General features: G+C 45.3%; 1 protein-coding gene across 4 annotated transcripts in view; it reads right to left on the reverse strand.

Moving 5' to 3' along the window:
- NHSL2 (NHS like 2) overlaps positions 1–16122 on the reverse strand; it is a 407780-nt gene that overhangs the window by 172921 nt on the left and 218737 nt on the right. The gene's annotated exons all lie outside the window — the stretch shown is intronic.

Raw genomic sequence — 16122 nt, forward strand, 5'->3', positions numbered from 1 at the left:
GGTTGTGAGGAATAGTGCCCTATCGCTGGTATCAGTGGGAGGAAAAGATAAGATGAGGCTTGGTTTCACTGTGGGGGATGAAGGTTCTCAAGGGCTTTAGGAGCCTCTGCAGCAGACATAGTGGCTCTGTACCCTGTAGAGGATGAGGTTTCTGGAGGGAGCTGGGGCAACTGTTGGGTATGGGGAGCCCTAGGGGTTTCTCCAGGAGGCTGGGACTTTTGCAAGGACAATGTGGGAGACTGAAGGGCACTTCAGGGGCTGGGGGGGGGCAGTGTGGGACACTGTTGAGGGTACTATAAGGGGTCTGGAGGCTCTGCAACAAGCTTGGGGTCACTGCAGGAGCCTGGGAGGTGGGGGGAGGGGGGGCACTGTAGGAGGTTGACAGGCACTGTGGGGGACTGAGAACTCTTAGCCCCTGTACACACGGTCGGACATTCTGCCAACCAAATCCGTTGGATTTTGTCCGACGGATTTTGTCCGACGGATTGTGTCCAAAACGGTTGCATACACACGGTCGGACCAAGTTGTCAGATTTTGCGGTTGCCAAGAACGCGATGACATAAGCCGTGTACGGTGGGACTAGAAAAGGGAAGTTTAGCAGCACGTCCGGTACCCTTTGGGCTCCTTCTGCTGATCTCGTGTTAGTAGAAGTTTGGGGAGAGACTATTCGCGCTTTTCACATTAGTGATTCAGATCGCTACTGCTCTTGGGTTTCTGCTTGTCTTTGCGTATCTGATAATCAGTGCGTGCAGTCCTTAAGTATTTGTTTCTCATTGTGGACTATATCTTGGTATAGTACGCTTTGAAAGGCATTTTTTATTGTCTGCTTGCTTCTGCTATTCAGGTTGTTCTTTCAGGCCTTGCTGTTTATCGGTGCTTTCTGGTGTCTGTTCTGATGAGCCGCCCGTTTTCAAACCATGTTTCGTATACGTATTCGTCATAGAGTTTGTGCTGTGCAGGGGCTTCGTGTTGGGGTTCTTACTTTGACACAAGCCCAGTCCATGAACAGGGAGGGGAGGCGTTTGTGGACCAAGAATTGGTTGCGCCAGCGTAACCAGTTTTCGTACATGCTTTTGCTCCGTGAGATCCACGAGAATAATCCTGATCATTTCAGGAATTATCTCCGGATGACGGACCCCGTTTTTCACCGTCTGCTGGCTTTGCTGACCCCTTATATCACCAGGCAGGATACCTGCATGTGGCAAGCCATCACTCCGGAGCAGAGGCTCATCGCCACATTGCGCTACTTGGCGACAGGGAGAAGTCTTCAGGACCTCAAGTTCTCTACAGGCATCTCCCCCCAGGCTCTGGGGATCATTATTCCAGAGACCTGTTCTGCCATCATTCAGGTCCTGCAGAAGGACTATATGAAGCTAAGTTTTATCCTTAAACATCACATTCTATGTATGTATGTATCATGATTGCTAATGTCTTGCATTTCTTTCCTCATTCCCTAATTACCATCATTGCAATATGCTCTAATTCATATGCTCTGCCCCTTTGTCCTCAGGCATATTTGCCTCACTAACTTCCCCACCATGCTCTTCTTGGCCCATCAAACTATAGTCTAGTCACTTAACAATGTTTTTTTGTCAGCTCCATAGTATTGCTTTCCCCTAAACACCCCCTAAAATGTCTACAAATGTGATGTGTGTGCTTCAATTCATGCAAAGTGACCTTTTTTTAATTTTTGGGGTTGTGCCAAACTCATTAGGAACCCCCCTCCCCCCAACTGCTAGCTCAGCTGATAGCAATCCTCTATCTGATGACTTGACCAAACCCAATACACACTATACCTACCTTTTTGATGGTCACATTTATGGACGAATTCACCAAAGAATGTAGTGTAAGGGCCTGCCTCAATACTTTCAAATGCAAATTTTACACATTAATTTTCTTGCTATGTAATAGCAGAATGTCAAAATGTGCTTCCATTTTGTTTTCATTTTGTTATTATGACACTTCTTACCTGTCCCGTGGGCTGCCAATAGTGTAAGTAAGGAGGGGCTTCACAAAGTATCACACATTATTTAGGCATTCAGCTCTCAATCAAGTGGAGAGGGTTACCTGTCCTAAACATCCCCCCTCATTTTTTAGCAAGGGCCCATCATATGGGGGGGGGGGGGGGGGTGATGACTCTCATAAGGGGACCTTATACTTTAGGCTTAAAATACTTAGTTCCCAAAATGTTATACTAATTTTCACCAAAAATGTGGCTGTCTAATCTGCTTGCAATGTTGATTTGTCAAATTACTAATTTTTGTTCTTGTTTCACTACACAGTGTCCTTCAACGCCACAGGAATGGCAGACTGTGGCCTCCCACTTTGCCATTTTTTTTTTTAAGTTGTGCCTTTTTCACCAACAGTGCAAACCCAAGTTCAGAGCGAGATGAGGGGACAGTCTCTTCTTCAGATAATGTTATTATGTTGTGGGTCTGCTACACACACACCTTCTTTTTGTAACTAATGTATGTAGTGCATTACTGACTAAAATCGTGCTCATTTTCAGCACCATGGCAGGAAAATGGCATGATTGTCCAAATTTACACCTCACTGTGGGTGTTTTTTACTAAAGGCACATCCACTATGCACTACAAGTGCACTGCAAAAGTACACCTGAAACTGCACTTGGAGTGCAAAGTGGAGTTGCCTTTAGTAAATCACACTCCTTCTCAGCACAAACTAAAATTTGACTACAAATACATTTTATGCGCAATGAAAAAGGAAGCCACACATTGTTGATAATTAAACTTTTTAATACAAGCACATTCACATGTGCGTTTCGAAAAGGTTTTTACAACAAACCAAGAGATTGTGTGTATCCAAAACAGAGTTTAATCAGAATTTTGTTTCCTTGTTGTTTTTGTGTAAACAGGCATGTATTAAACCGTACAATACTGAACACAGGAACTTACAAAGTTCAACTTTGAAAAGTGAAGACAATATCAGACCTGAGTATGTACAAACTGGGCTGATATTGCCTTCATCACATGGGGTGTGACCCCTGAAAAAATCCAAATTTGGAAGATGCACACAGTGTGTCAATGCTGTACATGCTTTGGGGCTGCAACCCCTTCATCTCAGACACTTTCCACAAAACATGTACATTTATCCCCCATGATGGGAGATAGCGCATGTTTACACACTCTGTGCATCTTCCAAATTTGGAATTTCGATAAATACAACATTTTGTTTTTAAAATAGCAAAAATAAAACCCTATCTAGTTTTTGTTGTTTCACACTCTCCCCAAAACAATGAACAATCAATGATGTTCTTCATTTTATTTTTTACATCAATGATGTTTTGTTGGATAATTTCCAAATCACGATTGCACCCCATTATCTCCCCGATCAAGATCTGGGCACTTTCACTGGTAAAACGGGAATCTTCTTCCACATCACCTACAAAACAAAGCAAAAAAACACACCATGTAATAAAAATATGGTGATATACATTGCTGAGCTTACCGGAAGCTGTGTTCTCCGACACTCACTTGTTGTGGTGACAATTTGTCCAACCTCCACGATCTCTCCTTCCTCCTCCTCCTCCTGCTCCTGCTCCTCTGTTTGTTCTTTTGGAAGTTGGCCTTCTTTGGGAGGGGTGTGGTCCCTGGTGTCCTCATACTTGCCGAGTCTTCTCTCCCCTATGAGAATGTAAACAAAGAATAATTAGCACACAGAGGGCAGAAATAGGAATCTGAAACATTGCTTGGAAGTGTTGTACAATTGTGTTTTTGGGCCGAGTTACAAGGTGAGAACATTATTGGGTACACTTTGTTAAGCTGGAATACTTCCCTGCAGAACGATGTTTCTTACGAACGAATGAAACCATGAACTTGAAAGTGGCCATTTTAAAATGCACAACATGAAATCAAAGCACATGGAGCAGTATGCAAGCAAGAATAATCATATGAACACACGACAACTACTTACTTTTTTTAAGAACACGCTTGATCCTTAGGTACTGCTCGTGCTCCCTCAGTTTTAGGTCTGACCAGCGTTTTCTCAGTTGATCCTTGGATCGGCGTACCCCAAAATTCTTATGAAGACTCTTCACAACTTTAGTCATGATCTTGGCCTTTCTGATATTTGGGTTTGGGTAAGGTCCATACTTCCCATCATAGTCGGTCCTGTTCAATATGTCGATCATCTCCAACATCTCTCCAAAAGACATATTTGAGGCCTTAAATCTTGTCTTCCTGGATCGGGACGTTTCAGGCTCCGGGCTTTCCTCACCCTCCTCCTCGTTAGTGGAACTATTATTAGTGCGCGCCTGCGTTCTCTCCGCCATGTACTCTCCCCACTGCGCCGGAAGCGAAGGGGTGGGGAATTGTCTAGAAAGAACGCCAGGGGCGGGCGGAGTTTCACGCATGCGCACTGTATATAAAACGCAACACGCGTGTATCGTCCGTACGATCTGGGAAGAGAGTGAGGCGCGGACGTCACGAACGTGCAAACGCAGGTAAAATTTTTAAATTGGTGCTTCACTAGACTAGACTGCTTCTATATAGGCCGATGTTGGGACAAGATTAGGGGGGTTTTTAATGGCATTATTAGTATTTGAGGGTTTGTCTTGTGTTGTGTCTTGCAGACAATATGGATCCATTCCAAAATGAAAATTTTATGGGGCTATTCATAGAACTCTACAAGGAGATGCCCTGCCTGTGGCAGTTCCACAACAAGTTTTATGCCGACATAACAAAGAGGAACACAGCGCTGGAGAAACTGCTTTCTTTGGTGCGGATCATGGTCCCCACAGCAGACATGGCCTATCTGAATAGGAAAATTGGGGCCATTAGGATTACATATTTCAGGGAGAGAAAGAAGCACCTGGAGTCCTTGAGAGCAGGAGATACAGATGTCGTTTATTACCCCAGGATGGTTCACTTTGACAAGCTGCATTTTCTGGTAGACCAGGGGGTACCCAGGCCACCACTCTCCAGTCTTCCTTCAAGGCATCCTTCACCCCCAGCTGAGGCTTCCAACGTCCAACCTGGGTCTTCCAGGCAGCAACATGTGGTGGGGCCCAGCTTGACAGGTATTGCATTGTTGAACATATTTCTTGTGTTACATTTATTGATGTTAACTAGATGTTGTTATTGATCAGTAAGTTGTGATTTATCAAAGTGGTTTACATCTCAGTAGTGACCAAAAATGATTGGGACGGGAAAGAAAAATGCTGGGCTCAGAATGATAGTCTGTTCTATTTGGTAACATTCAATTTGCAAAAGGAGCACAAAATGGTGTGATTGATGATCAAAAAACTAAAACCATGTCCCCTTTTCATACACAGGAAGACCTCAGTCGGGGGGAGGCTGTGGCAAGTGGCAGCCAGGAGGTCGACCAACGCCCTCCTCCTCGTGCCCCAACTACAGGAGCCTAGCCACAGCCTCGAAGGATGCCTGGAGGGAAGTGCCCAAGGAAGACGAGTGAGTGATGGCCTGGGTTCAGTCTGATCTGCCAGAAGATGCAGCCTCTTGAAGATCCACATCCTGGGGACATAAATGGCATCTGAATTTCCTGTTCTCTAGGACTTCGGGACAAGACTTCTCTCCCTGAGATATGTACTCCTCAGGCCACCAATTTTCTAAATTCTAATTTGTTCATGTCTGCCCTGGGGGCCAAAGGCTGCACCAAAGTAACAAGTTTCTCCAGTGCTGCGTTCCTCTTTTTAGTTTATTGCGACCAAAATAAAGGTTTTTTTGATTGATGAAATACTTGTGTGTATGTTTTCCTTCCAAAAGGCCAGTTTATTTGTGAGCAGGCAGGTACATTTCCCAAAAAATAAGTGAAATGAATAACAAGGGGTACCAACACTAAACAACCTCCTGTAGATTAAAAAATAAAAACAAAATTTCAAAAATACAATAATGTTGTGGTAAGTTTACACACAAAAAACACCCCAAAAAAGGATAAACGAGCAAACTGTCTTTAACCACTTGCTTACTGGGCACTTAAACCCCCCTCAGTCCCAGACCAATTTTCAGCTTTCAGCGCTGATGCACTTTGAGTGCCAATTACGCGGTCATACAACACTGTACCCAAATGAAATTTTTATCATTTTTTTTCCCACAAATAGAGCTTTCTTTTGGTGGTATTTAGTTACAGCTCGGAGTTTTATTTTTTGCTAAACAAACAAAAAAAGATGCAAAAAAAATAAATAAATCATGTTTTAATAGTTTGTTATAAAATTTTGCAAACGGGTCATTTTTCTCCTTCATTGAAGTGCGCTGATTAGGCGGCACTGATAGGCTGCATTGGTGGGCACTGATGGGCTGCATTGGTGGGCACTGATGGGCTGCATTGGTGGGCACTGATAGGCTGCACTGGTGGGCACTGATAGGCATAGTTAAGGCGGCACTAATAGGCACAGATAAGGCGGCACCGATGGGCACAGATAAGGCGGCACTGATGGGCACAGATAAGATGGCACGGATGGGTGGCACGGATGGGTGGCACGGATGGGCACTGATAGGTACCACAGATGGGACTGATGGGCACTGATAGGTGGCACTGATAGGTGGCTCTGATAGGCGGCACCGCTGGGCACTGATGGGCGGCACTGGGGTGCAGCACCTTTGAGGCAGATTTTGGGTGGCACTGCTGGGTGGCACTGTGGGTGGCACTGTGGGCACTGCTGGGTGGCACTGTGGGCACTGCTGGGTGGCACTGTGGGCACTATGGGTGGCACTGACAGGGGGGCACTTACTTTATTTCAGGATGGCACTGCGGGTGGCAGGTGGGCACTGGCAGGGGGCAGGTGTCCGCTGGAATTGCTGGCCGTGATCGGGACTGATGTCCCGAACACGGCCGCCGGCGATCGGCCGCCGGCTGACAGCGCGAGGAGGAATACTAGCCGATTACCGGCTCCGTTTTATCACATGATCAGCTGTCATTGGCTGACAGCTGATCACGTGATAAGGGGTCGGGATCGACCCCTTACACGGATCGGTGATCAGGCGAGTCTCACGGACTCGCCGATCACAGAGCGCGCCGCGCGCGCCCCTCAGGGGGCGCGCAGGCCGCTCGTAACCGGGACGACGTCAATAGACGTAGTCCCGGCAATCTAGGTCCGCGCTAATGCCGTCATTCGGCAATAGCGCGGTACCCAAGTGGTTAAAGGAGATTTTTAGGGAATCCAAAAAAAAAGCATCCAAAAAAGAATAAACAAAATCTAAAATTGTGTAGATGTGACGCAAACTAAAATTGTATTGCTGAAATGGTAAAAAAAAGAGTAATGAAATACGGTCGGGAGAAGTGTGTGTGACTATGAGCATCAAAAGAAGTTCATTCTTGCAGCATTGTAAAGAACAAGAGAATGCGCTTGATGAAAGAATTTTTAACATTGCAGCGTGACGAATGTGCTATATCGCTTACGAGCAGTAGTTTTACGTGAACGAGCGCTTCCGTGTCAGAAATTTGAATGTGAGCATGCGTGGCACCTTATCCGTCGGAGTAGGCTACACATGATCGGAGTATGTCCGATCGGACCAGTTTGTCGGAAAATATTTCCAGCAAGTTGGAAAACTTGGTCCGACGGATATTCCGACGGAATCAGTCCGATGCATACCACACACAGTCGGATTATCCGACAACACGGTCCGATAGGACACATTCCGATGGATTCTCCGACCGTGTGTACAAGGGCTTAGGGGGCTTGAGAGCATTGTGGGGGATGTTGAGAAGGCACCACTATCTATCAAAGGTTGTGTAGCCCTATGGAAGTTGGCAGGCACTGTGGGAGGTTAGGGGATGAGTCTGCTGCTACTCTTTCACTGACCAATCGGTAGGAAGGGACAAAGCCCCATGTATTCTTCATCTAGTAAGTAGAGTCATCCCCCTAGCTGTGCTGTATGGCAGAAATGTAAAGTGTAAATGTCAGGACTGGATGGACAAATACATGTCCTTTGGCAGGAAAAACAGCCCCTGTCTGTGTTTTATCTGTGTATTTATCTGATTTCCTGGATTAAAGCTTCATAAAACGATTGTCCCATGCAATGTATTTTATAGGTGACCCCATGAACTGCTGACAACAACCGAAGAGTTTGATATAAAAACTTTGGCAGTCAGTAGATTTCACCTCTCTTGGCTTCAATGCCAGGAAACTCATTATTGCCAATATCCTGTGCGGATTCCCCCCCCCCCCCCCCCCCAACGTTCGTAGATTAATGTCCGCTCTCCTGTTTGTTCAGAGTCTGCAGAGCTACAACGTATTTATTTGCACCCTAACTCTTCATACTTTCCCCTTTTCCTTCCTGCATCGCTACCCTACTTATAAAACAAATAAAATGTATCTAACCCCAAAGGCAACAATGTAACACACTGCAGGCCCACCAGTCCTTAGATAGGGTAGCTGCATTTGTTTTTCCTTTTTCAGTCTTCTTCCTTTTATTTCTATCTGGTTAATCCTGCCAGCAACTAACTCCACGTCCTTTATGGGGGGGTGGGGTTGTTCCTTAGTTCTGCCCTAGGGTGAAAACCCTCACTGCGCTACATTTATGAAGGATCAGCGTTGTCACCCTAGGACAGAACCACAGAACACACCCCACCTAAGTTATGGGGACGTAGGGTGGGAGTAGGGGAGTCTGTAGTTTTGTCCTAGGGTGACAACGATGACTGCAGGGCCGTCTTTAATATTGATTGGGCCCTGGGCAAAAAATTTCTTAGGGCCCTCCTCCCCCCATGCAATTTCGCTGTCCACCTTCTCTGAGACATACAATAAATAGCAGCTAGACTCAAAATCAGTTTACTGTATCAGATCAGGCAGCGATTGGTTGCCAGAGGTTACAGAATATCATTACTGCTTACTGACTGGTTGCTAGAGGTTACAGCACATGATTTCTGCTTGTTGATTGGCTGCTAGAGAATACTGTACAGTAATACTGCTCACTGGTTGCTATAGGTTACAGAACATCATCTCCTCACTGCAGGGGGGCATGATATACATATGAATGCTGCCTTATATTTACATATCAATATTGTTGGCCTCAGCTATTTACATATGCATGTCACTGATATTTACATATGAATGCCGGTTATTTACATGTAAACACAGGGTCTGCAGGTGAGTCATATGTACACAACAATAGGTCAGAGCTGGGCAGCATTAGTAGCAGCACTTCACACAGATATTGGGACACAGCACAGGACTAAAACCTCAATGGACAAGGGAATGTAAACTGGGATAGTTGTCAAGTATGAGGCAGCTGCTTTGGGCCCCACAACAATGACAGGGCCCAGGGCAGCTGCCCCTTTTGCCCTGCCTTAAAGACGGCCCTGGCTGACTGCACTACATTTATGGAGGATCAGCGTTGTCACCCTAGGACAGAACCACAGAACACACCCCACCTATGTTATGGGGACGCAGGGTGGGGGTAGGGGGGTCTGTAGTTTCGTCCTAGGGTGACAACGCTGACTGCACTACATTTATGGAGGATCAGCGTCCTTACCTTTTGGAGAGAGAACTAGAGGACACCTCCTGCCTGTTTAATGGAAACAAAGAGATGGGGAGGTGTTCTGTAGTTCTGCCCTAGATTGACAACACCGATCCTCCATAAATACAGTGCAAAGAGCATTGTCACCCTAGGACACAACTACAGAACTCCTCCCCATCTCATTGCCCCCATTAAACAGGTGGGAGGTGTCCTCTAGTTCTCCCTCCAAAGGTGACAACGCTAATTCTTTAAAAGTTATTATCATTATATGAGATTTATATAGCGCCAACAGTTTACGCAGTGCTTTACAATGTATAGGGGGGACAACACAATTACAGTACAGTAAATATAGCGTAGTCGGGGATGTCACTCTAGGACAGAACTACAGAGCCCATCCCCCCTTGTCCCCATAGCATAGGTGGGATGTGTTCTATGATTCTGTCCTAGGGTGACAACGCTGATCCTCCATAAATGTAGTACAGAAAATGTTGTCACCGTAGGACAAAACTACAGACCCCCTTCTTCATTTCATAACAACGTTGGGACATGTTCTATAGTTCTGTTCTAGGGTGACAACGCTGATCCTCCATAAATATGGAGTAGTCAGTGTTGTCACCCTAGGACAGAACTACAGACCACCCCTTCATCCCCATAAAATAGGTGAGAGATGTTCTATAGTTCTGTCCCAGGGTGACAATGCTAATCCTCCATAAATGTAGTGCAGAAAATGTTGTCACCCTACGACAGAACTACAGACTCCCCTCTTCATCTCCATAACATAGGCGAGAGATGTTCTATAGTTCTGTTCTAGGGGGACAACATTTTCTGCGCTACAATTATGGAGGTTCAGCCTTGTCACCCTAGGACAGAACTATATAACATCTTCCACCTATGTTATGGAGATGAAGAGTGGGGTCTGTAGTTCTGTTTTAGGGTGACTATGCTGATCCTCCATAAATACAGTGCAATGAGTGTTGTCACCCTAAATCAGAACTACAGCCCCCCCCCTCTTCATCTCCATAACATAGGTGGGAGATGTTCTATAGTTCTGTCCTTGGGTGACCACGCTGATCCTCCATAAATACAGTGCAATGAGCGTTTTTCACCCTAAAACAGAACTACAGAACACCCCCCCCCGCTCATAAAGGGCATAAAGTGTGTTAGAAAACTAAAGCAGCCACCACATCCAAGGACTGGTAAGCTGCAATGTTACAGTGTTGTTGTTACAGTGTTACAGTGTTGCACTTGGGTTTACACATAATTGTTTTATAGAAAGGGTAGTGTGGCGGGAGGTGTTCTGTAGTCCTCAGAGATAGCTGCAGATCATGCTAACTGCACAGGCAGAGAGCATAGGAAGTTATCAGTTTGCTGGATTTAAAGCAAGATCAAAAGATTTTTTCTTTGCACTAGCAATTTTCTGTTTGTGTCCCCGTTATGGAGATTTGCCCTCTCTCTCTCTTTCCTGTTTACCATTATTGCTGAAAGTGAAACCATTATTGCTGAAAATTTTGGCTTCTCACCAAAACAGGAATAGAAGGGAAATTTGCAGCTTTCATTATAATAATCCCTGGTGATCCCGCCATGTTCAGGCCATGTTCAGGCACTTCCTGTTATTGGGTGACAACACTGTGTTCCTGTCTCCCAATTGTACTCCTGTGCTGTCACCCCACCACACGGCCATCTAACAAAAAATACATATGGCAGTTTCAATACACATGACACAGGCGAGGTCTTCCGTTGTCTCCGGGAGGACACCAGCCCTAAGAAATGTCACGCAGCCGTTGCTGGAGGCAAGAAGTGGCCACAAAGAGGCTGCAGGAGATCAGTAAAACTGAGATGTAACAAAGAAAAAAAATTGAGGATTTTAAGGAAAAATAAAATTGTATAAAATCTAGACAGAGTTGTTTTCATATAATTACATCGGATAACCATTTGCTGTTCCTGTGTGTTGTGTGATTGTCTCCTTTTACTGACACCTTCTGTAAGTTTCATTGGCTGGTTTATTATTGATCTTCTATTGAATATATCCAACCAGGACACCTCATCCAGCAGGACCCTGCAATTTCCAATTCTCTCTGTTCCTATAACAACCCCTGCTTCCATTACATATCACCCCCCCCCCCCCCCCCCAAATATTCATAGGAATAAAGATCATTCATCATAAACACATTATAGAGATATAGAGGCTGCTGAGATATGGAGGTGGCTGAGAGACGGAGACTGCTGAGATATAGAGGCTGCTGAGAAATGGAGACTGCTGAGAGATGGAGGCTGCTGAGAGATGAAGACTGCTGAGATATAGAGGCTGCTGTGCTGAGAGATGTTGAATGCTGAGAGATGGAGGCTGCTGAAAGATGAAGACTGCCGAGATATGGAGGCTGCTAAGAGATGGAGCCTGCTGAGATATAGAGGCTGCTGAGAGATGGAGACTGCTGAGATATGGAGGCTACTGAGAGATGGAGACTGCTGAAAGATGGAGGCTGCTGAGAGATGAAGACTGCTGAGATATAGAGGCTGCTGTGCAGAGAGATGTCAAATGCTGAAAGATGGAGGCTGCTGAGAGATAGAGACCGCTGAGAGATGGAGGCTGCTGAGACATGGAGACTGCTGAGATATAGAGGCTGCTGAGAGATGGAGGCTGCTAAGAGATGGAGACTGCTGAGAGATGGAAACTGCTGAGATATAAAAGCTGATGAGAGTTGGAGGCTGCCGAGAGATGGAGGCTGCTAAGAGATGGAGACTGCTGAGAGATGGAAACTGCTGAGATATAGAAGCTGATGAGAGTTGGAGGCTGCCGAGAGATGGAGACTGCTCAAATATAGAGGCTGCTGAGATATTGAGACTGCTAAGAGATGGAGACAGCTGCGAGATGGAGACTGCTGAGATATGGAGGCTGCTGAGAGATGGAGACTGCTGAGAGATGGAGACTGCTGAGAGATGGAGGCGGCTGAAATAAAGAGGCTGCTGAGATATAGAGGCTACTGAGAGATGGAGACTGCTGAGAGATGGAGGCTGCTTGGAGACGGAGACTGCTGAGATATAGTAACTGCTGAGATATAGAGACTGCTGAGAGATGGAGGCGGCTGAGATAAGGAAGCTGCTGAGATATAGAGACTGCTGAGAAATTGAGACTTCTGAGATATAGAGGCTGCAGGGAGATGGAGACTGTCTGAGATATGGAGACTGCTTAAAGATGGGGTCTGCTGAGATATAGAGACTGCTGAGAGGTGGAGACTGTCTGAGATATGGCGGCTGCTGTAGGATAAAGAATGTCTGAGATATGGAGACTGCTGAGCTATAGAGACTGCTAAAAGATGGAGACTGTCTGAGATATAGAGACTGCTGGCAGATGGAGACTGCCTGATATGTAGAGGCTGCTGGAAGATAAAGACTGTCTGATATATAGAGACTGCTTGGACATGGAGACTGTTGAGATAAAGCGACTACTTGGAGATGGAGACTGCTGAGATATGGAGGCTGCTGAGATGTAGAGACTGCTTGGAGATGGGGTCTGCTGAGATATGGAGACTGCCTGAGATCTAAAGACTGCTAAGAGATGGAGACTGTCTGAGATATGGAGGCTGCTGTAGGATAGAGACTGTCTGAGAGATGGAGGCAGCTGAAAGATGGAGACTGTCTGAGATATGGAGACTGCTGAGAGATGGAGACTCCCTGAGATATAGACACTGATATATAGATGCTGCAGAGATATAGAGACTGCTTGGAGATGGTGACTGCTGTTGACCGGTGAACATCTGTATGTAATTATACCTTCTGGCGCTTTACTAGAAGTGATAGAAGGCTATACATGTGTTCTGCCTCCCCGAGAGAACCGAAAATATCCCTACAGGTTTTCCATCCAAGGAGACTCTTTCTTTCTTTTTTTCTCTTACAATCTATCCCTCTCTGGTTCACATATTCAATATTTTTAAATCTGCACTTTTCATTCAAATAATACCTGGTGATCCTGCTATGAAGATCCCTTTTCAGGCACTTCCTCTTATAAGCTGACAACGCTCTGTCCCTACCAACTGTAGCCCTGATTTATCACCTTGTTACGTGAGCCTTTGCTAGAGACAACAATCAGACCTCAATCAGAATATATACCGCATTTTGGCCACTAGATGGCACTAACGATTATAGCAAGTCAAAGTACAGTATTAGAGAGAAAAAAAAAACAGGGAAAGTTTGTGTAGCCTGGATGAATGCTTGTGACATTCGTCCAAGGAATCTGATAAGTAGAGCCCCTTAAACTCACAGTGCAAAACTCTGCTAATATTATGGAAAATAAAAATGTTGAACAATGACGCAGAAATGGCTTCCACGTTTTAGGGCTCATCCACACGGATGTATGTGTATTTTTCTGCATGGAAGACAAGTTCACGCCGGCAGAGCTAGCAGAAAGAACCCTGTGCAAAATACATGCGTTTAGACTTGCCTAGTTCTTCGAATGACTTTGTGTGTATGTACACATACATGCGTAAAAAAATCTGGCGCTATATACAGCCCCCAGGACGCCGCTGCGTCCTACTTTTTTTTTGTAGACTACTAAAAACAGCGCACTTTTTCCTTTTTTTTTGAACCTATGGCCCCCTATAGCGCTGAATGTAGATACATACAAAAACCAAACACGGTGCAGATCTATAAGTGGCGTTGTCGTGTGAATGAGCCCCAATACAAACCCTGCCCCGATTTCGCCAACTGGTCAGCAGTGGAAAACTTTTTTTTCCCCTAAGCTCTGTCCAAATCCCGAGCAAGGATCTGGAATAATTTGCGCCCGCATGCTGCAGACAACGGATGCAAATATCTACATCCAGAATGAAGTTTGTGTTACCTTGTTTATATTAATATGGGACAGACGGACCTGGTGGAACTGTGAGCCCCCCCCCCCCCTTTGCCATGTCCATCAGAGGCCATCTTGGCAAAGATTGGTCAGATGCAAAGGACACAGAATAATCCACTAGCGTCGGTCGCAAAGAGTTCTTACCTCCCAGCCCGTTCCATGGAAGAGTCCACAGACTTCTGACATTCAGAGAACCGTCAGCACACCACACCACCACCCCCCTACCATCTGTTAAGGAAGACCTACCCTGTGGTTGTGGTTAATAAATGGGTGTGCATGTCTGATGACATGTGTGATGACGTGTTTATTCCTGTGTTTTGTTTATTGCTAGGAGATCTCCAGCAATGTGTTGTGTGATATTTTTCACATGTATGGGGCAAGACAGATTCAGTAGTGTGAAGCCCTTGGCGTTTTTTTGGGGGGTTTTTTTTGAACATGTTGGGAGCAAAAATAAAAGCCCCCCCCCGATAAACTATTTGTTACAATTCTCTGCACTTTACAACTTTCAATGCTTCCAGGCTCCTGCTCTCTCAGTCCTGCTTCCCTGAACTTCCATTCTTCACAATGGGCAGTGCAGTCTGATACCAGGCTGTTAGTTTGGAGGAGGGAGGAGCAGGGAAGTGCCCTTCCATCCTAGCCTTCAGGGCTGTGTATTTCTATTGATGCACACAGTGTAGGGAGACATAAGTCTAGCCCCCGCGCCTTTAATAATTAATTGTTATTTATATAAATAGACACTTGAAGACTGGGCTTTTTCTGGCAATTTTTGTTTTACATGTAAGATCAAGTTTTTTTTTGTTATTTTTCTGTAACCCCCAAAAACGATATCTAGCTATCTATATATCTATCTATCTATCTATCTATCTATCTATCTATCTATCTCTCTCTCTCTCTCTCTCTATATATATATATATATATATATATATATATATATATATATATATATATATATATATATTGTAGCAGAGCGTCCCAGAGAGAGCCAGGAAAAGTCCTGTTCGGGGTTTATACCTCTCCCAGGCTCCTCTCATACACATTCAGGAATCTGTGATCCAGTTCGGGTCTTGGTCCTCCTCCCCAGGCTAATTTAGGCTCACCTGAGCAGACAGCCATTGCTCTCTGCCTGGGACATTCACACCAAGTTAGATGTTATTGTGGAATCCAATAGTGACTTGTCTAGCCCCATCGTGTTAGTCCCAAAACCGGAATGCACTTGGAGGTTCTGTAATGACTTCAGGAAGCTTAATGCAGTGACAAAGTTTGACACATACCCAATGCCCAGAGTAAACGAACTTATAGACCAACTTGGCAAAGCTCTCTATGTTACCACTTTGGACTTGACAAAAGGGTATTGGCAAATACCCCTGACTGATAGCGCCAAAGAGAAGACTGCATTTGTGACCCCGGAGGGTTCATTTCAATATAAAAAAATGCCTTTTGGGTTGCAAAATGCCCCCGCAACATTTCAGAGGGCCATGGACAGGACCCTAAGACCCCACCGACGATATGCAGCAGCCTATTTAGATGACATAGTGGTATATAGCGCTGACTGAGAGTCTCACTTGCCTCGTGTCCAGGTGGTCCTTGATTCCCTCTTCAAAGACGGTTTTACGGCAAATCCAAAAAAATGTGCCATTGGTCTAGAGGAAGCTAAGTATTTGGGCTACACTATTGGCCGTGGTGTCATAAAACCTCAAGTGAGTAAAATAAAAGCCATCCTGGAGTGGCCACGTCCTGCAAACAAGAAGCAGGCCAGGGCCTTTCTTGGCATTGTGGGGTATTATAGAAGATTTATTCCAAATTTTGCAACTATAGCTGCCCCTCTGACAGACCTAATGAAAGGTA

This window comes from Lithobates pipiens, unplaced genomic scaffold (assembly GCF_037356315.1).
Source record: "Lithobates pipiens isolate NorthernLeopardFrog02 unplaced genomic scaffold, aLitPip1_a1.2 Scaffold_1, whole genome shotgun sequence".
NCBI lineage: Eukaryota > Metazoa > Chordata > Amphibia > Anura > Ranidae > Lithobates > Lithobates pipiens.